The sequence below is a fragment of the Ricinus communis genome, chromosome 2 (genome assembly GCF_019578655.1).
Source record: "Ricinus communis isolate WT05 ecotype wild-type chromosome 2, ASM1957865v1, whole genome shotgun sequence".
In the NCBI taxonomy this organism is placed as follows: Eukaryota; Viridiplantae; Streptophyta; class Magnoliopsida; order Malpighiales; family Euphorbiaceae; genus Ricinus; species Ricinus communis.
The window spans coordinates 24,950,415-24,955,986 of NC_063257.1; the positions used below are offsets into that span (position 1 = coordinate 24,950,415).

The 5,572-nt window shown below is 40.9% G+C and overlaps 1 non-coding gene across 1 annotated transcript; it reads right to left on the bottom strand.

Moving 5' to 3' along the window:
• Nucleotides 1–4,916: 4,916 nt before the first annotated feature.
• On the bottom strand, nt 4,917–5,022 carry LOC112535674. Its single transcript, XR_003079760.1, has one exon. It is a non-coding gene; the product is annotated as a small nucleolar RNA R71 (small nucleolar RNA).
• Nucleotides 5,023–5,572: the final 550 nt, after the last annotated feature.

The window sequence follows — 5,572 nt, forward strand, 5'->3', positions numbered from 1 at the left end:
GGGTTCTGATGCCGGCCAGTCCAAGGCGTCTAACTTGCTTGAGGGACTGCGGTACTTGCATGCATTGCTGGCTAGGACCATCAACGGCAGGGGGAGATAGTGGTGGTGTAGTTACCCGGCCAGACTGTTTATACTTTACAAAGCATGCACCGGCACGGTCTGTCGACATGGGGTACTTATTGGCCGAGACGGTCGGTGCCTGCAACAACTCAAAGAAGGTATTTTCCCATTTTGGGACTTACATTACTCGGTGGCTAGGAGCTTAAGAGTTTTGGAGGAAGCGATACCACATTTGACAGAGCTGGGGGTGATGGAGACGTTGGGACTTCCCCAGATGGTTAGTATGGGGATGGTGACTCATAGGCAGGGTCCGCTAGTACCGGAGTATAGGCCCGAGGAATGCTCTCTTGGCGGCCTTTCGGAGAGGAGCGACTGCCCCACGAGCCCATGGTACAGGATGTCCCACCTTCTTCCGATATTCCGAGTCTTCCTCCAGACCGTCTACTTCAGCTCCTTTTGGGTCTTCTTCAACTGTTTTAGGAGTCTCCCCAATTGAGTTTAGAGAGCTGCGGCTTAGAGTGCGAGAGGTTGGCGGAGGAGGCGGCATTTCATTCGACAAGAGGCTTTTAACGGGACCTTTACGTCGGTGAGTTTGAGCCGGGATGATGGCTCGGTTTGAGAGCGAGGCTATGCTTCAAGCCCTGATTGAAAGCAGGGAGGTAGGTTAGAGGCCTCTATGGCCAATGATATGTTCGATGATATTTTTGCTACAGACTTTGCACCTGCCTATCCACAGAGCCGGGTTCCAGAGCAGAGCCATTTTGACATCCCTTTAGCGAATGATCCAGCTGGCCCTCCCTCTCCAACTGAGCACCCTTCAACACGGCTGACGAGCCTCCTATTGGCCGCTCCTTCCGATCCACCGAGCTCCGCATGTGACACTACTTCCGATCCTCAAAGAGCAGCCACTCCTCCACCACAGACCAGCCAGCGCCCTGATATACCTGTTGATGCACCTCTTTTCACTCCGGAGCCATAATCAGGGCAGTATTAGTTTCTTTTTCCTTTTTCATTTCATATATTTTGTACACTGAGGACAATGTGTCCTTCAAGTGTGGGGTGGTGATATCAATATATACTTACTTTCATGTTCTATTATTTTGTATATGAAATTTAGATCCTTTTCTAGTGTATATATCGCATTTCATTTATTCCATCTCAGTTATTTGTTTATTCTTTGTGCAATTTTTTTGTAAAATTTTGAAAATTTTTCACTTTGTTTCGATGCTCTTACTGTTGACTTGCTTTTGAAATCCTGTTTATGTCCATGTGATCGGGTAAAACCGATAGTGTTGAGTCTTGCGGAAGAATGTAAGATAATTAGTTTGAGTTTTGCACTAAGTTGCTTTGGTCTATTTAATTCTGTTTTGATGATTTTTATTTGGAACCTACTCAAAAAGCACACTTGTGAGAAATTGAGCCTAAATTGTAAGCATACACGTTATATGCTTTTATTTATTTCTTGTTGAGAGTGCCAATTACTGTTTTTACTTTTAGAACTTGCTCGGTAATGCTTATGAGGGCCACAAGGAGAGTTTAATACTTTGGTATGATAGAGGCACTTAGGTTTTTCATTCTAGCCAAATAGCCTTCATTCATTTATTGATTCTGTAGATAACCCTTTCTTTCACCATTTCTTTTATCATATTCTATTACCACTTAGTTTTATTCTGCTTTGGGTTATGATTTTGCACATGAGTTGTTTATATTGGGAACTCTTGTCTTGGGAATAGCTTTAGAATCTTGTAGCAGCTTACTTCAATCCAAAAAGAAATTCACTCTATTATGTGAATGTTCTTCTCTTATGAAAAAAAAAAGAAAGAAAAAAAAATATAGAAATAGAAGAATAAGTGGGAAAGGTGATGAAAAGAAAGAAAGTAAGTGAGCCAAACATTTTTGGACTTGATTCCTATTTCCCACCTTGGACTACTGTTCATTGTTTATCCCTTATAATTTTTGTGGCTTGTGTGCAGGTCATGTAATTCATTGCAGAACACCATAGGTTCAACTCTGACCAAATTTACCTACCCCTACCTAATCCCCATTACAATCCTTATAAAGACCTCTTGACATGGTTGTTGACTCTCCATAAGTGGTAGGAGTAGGATTTAAGAGCAAGCATATAGTAAGTAAGGCAGTAGTTGATGCATTGAGCAATTAAACACTACCCTTTAAACACTTTGAGTGATTTAGAGTGAATCCGGTGAGGAGTTGGTTCCGAATAATTTTGTTGAGACGATTGTGTGAATTATTGGCATCTTAGTTGTGATACTTGAATTGATTGCTTCTTTTCTTTTTGTTTGACTTACGCTTGTTAAGGATATGTGCAGGAGCTCTCTAGCTTGTCTGTCAGTTTAAGTATTGTTCCTTAGTGGTTTATTTTCCTTATTTTACTTTTGATTGCTTGAGGACAAGCAATGAGCTAAGTGTGGGGTTATTTGATGTGCGTAAAATACACACATCTAAATGGGGTTTCTAAGATTGATTTTATGGACATTTGGATGTGAATTGGTCTCAACACTCACCTTATACATATGTTTGTGTGCATTAGGTCCAAAAGAGGTCAAAGGATGAAAAAGGAAAGAATTGGACGTCAAAGCTGCCGAAACGAGCTAAGTACGAGCATGAGGAAGCTGAACATGGCCGTGTTGATCTCAACACTGGCCGTGTTATCAACACGGTCACAAACATGGGCCGTGTTACCAACACGGGGAAAAACACGACCGTGTTGGACATCAAAGAAGAAGTAGATTTTAGGGAGCACGGCCACAGAGAGTAACACGGTCAGGAACACCATCCCGTGTTGATAACATGGCCAGGAACACGGCCGTTTTAGAGGCGACAAGGGGTATTAATTAAAAGAACGAAAAGAAGAGAAAGAGAGGAGGCTAGGGTTAGAACGTCCCAAAACCCTAATTTTTCTGTCCCTAAGGGTTTTCTGAGCTGAAACCAAGGGAAAAGGAGACTTGGATCAAGGTTTCAATCAGATTTCCTTGAAGGATCGAAGATTGGGCAAGGTTCGTTGATTGATTTTCAAATCGAGCAAGAGGAACAAGAATCGATTCAATTGGAGCAAAAGGATTTGGGGCTGTTTACTCTCATCCAAGGGTGTAATCGGGTTTTCTCTACCTTTGCTTATTGTTGTAATTGAATTCTTGTATATTTTGAGAATGAACATGATTAGCTAGATTGATTAAATCCATTGGGATTTCTTTACTATGTTGGCTTGATATTATATTGTTGGATTGTTTGAGTTGGTTTTGTATTCTTCTTGTTTTCAGTATTAATAAGATTATGCATTATTCATGAGACATTATGAATTGTGATGTTTAGATTGCTTTATGAGATTGAGAAATTCGTTTGGCAATTGGAATTTTGAATAGCAAGAACTGGTTAATAATCGCTTAGAGATAAGGATAATTAACTAGCCGGATTAAGAATTAACAAAGCTTAATAGAGGCGGATTAAAGCTTAATGCTAATTTAAGAATCAATCGTTAGGAAGAGATTCCAACTTTAGGTTATTAGGTTTAGGAATTCGGTTATCTCGAGAGAGAAACCGAATTCGATTAAGAATTCGTCCATGGGTAGCATAATTAGACTCACCGGTCCTTTATCTTTTGCTTGATTGCCAACTAGTTTAGATTCCCTTTGGGTTTGTCTTCTCGTCTTGATTATTTCACTTATCAATTACTCCTGCATCTCCTTTAGAACTTAGCTCGTAGTTAATAGTTAGTTTAGAATTTATTCATCATCCATTTTAGGTTAATATAACAAAGAACAAAGGAGTAACTCTGGGCTTTCGCTTTCCCGAGGAATACGACCTTGATACTCGCCATTAGTGCTAGACTGCATCGATAGGTACACTGCCTTAGATTGTAGCTAACACGAGTAGCACCCATCAGGTTATTCCTTAACTTGAATTAATCCTTCCCTAGTAGTCATAGTTAGATAACAATTAGAGTAGCTTTAGTTCATTTCGTATTTAGCATTCAATGCCATTTTTAAGATTAGATAACAGAGAAGATTGAGTAGGTTTAGGTTCACACGTTCTTTAGGGAATACGACACTTGGTACTCGCCGTTAGCTATACTCCACTAATAGGTACACTGCCTTAGGTTGTAGTCTTGCTTTAGGATTTACCGCTATCAAGTTTTTGGCGCCATTACCGGGGAACAGTTTTTTGTGAACTAAATTGAAATTTTAATATTTGTTAGTCTAGTCATTTCTCTTTTTCTTTATAGTTTATTTTCTGTGTATAGTTTTTGTTCTTATTTTGTTTGTTGGTGTTGTTGTTCTTTGTTGTGCTCAAGTAGTTTATGACCTGGAGCTCTAATCCTGATCTTACAGAGCCTTTACCTGAACCGGAGTGCTCTCTTAGATTGCTAAAGAGGCGTTTGCAGACAGTAGAGGAGGAGATTGGAGCAGAGATTCCTGTTCTTGGAACTAGTGAAATGGAGAACCACAATGCAAATGGAGGTGATGGTGATAGGACCATGTACGAGTTTGCTAGGCCCTCTTTAGCAGGGATGCAAACTGGGATAGTGAGGCCTCCCGTGGCGACCAATAATTTTGAAGTAAAGCCGAATGTGATCCAGATGATCCAGAATACGGTGCAATTTGGAGGATTGGTGAGCGAAGATCCGAACGAGCATATCGCCAACTTCTTAGAGATATGTGATACCTTTAAGATTAATGGAACAACCGATGATGCCATACGGTTGAGGCTGTTTCCTTTTTCCTTGAGGGATAGAGTGAAAAGATGGCTGCAGTCCTTGCCATAAAAAAAGATCACTACCTAGACTTCTTTTGCTGAAAAATTTTTGAATAAGTATTTTCCTCTTGCTAAGACTGCTCAAATGCGAAATAACATATCTTCTTTTGTGCAGGGTGAAAAAGAAACGATGTACGAAGCCTGGGAGCGCTTCAAGGACTTGTTAAGGTGTTGCCCACACCATGGTCTTCCTCTCTGGATGCAAGTGTAGACATTCTATAGTGGCATGAATACGACCACTAGATAAATGGTAGATGTAGCTGCAGGGGGAGCTATCAATAGCAAAACACCTGAGCATGCCCAGGATTTGATAGAAGAGATGGCCACCAACACTTATTAGAGGCAAACTCTATGGGCTAGAGGTCCAAAGCTCGCTGTATATCGGGTTTAGGCAGATCCTACAGCAGCCTTGGTGGCACAAGTAGAGCTACTTTCTAAAAAGATAGAACAACTTTAGATGCCGGTCCAAGCAGCTCAGCCCGAATGTGAATTCTGTGGTGGACCGCATTACAACGCCAATTATGATGCGGGAGGTATGTTTGCATCTTCTATGCCTACTAATGTTTCTAATGTTAAGCATGTTGATTATGTAGGTAGGCAGCAGAATAATCCCTACAGCAGTACATACAACCCAGGGTGGAGGAATCATCCTAATTTTGGATGGAGAAATTCCAATAACCAAGGTCCACCAGGATATTAGAGGTTGCATCAACAGCAACCTATGCATTCTATTCCCTAT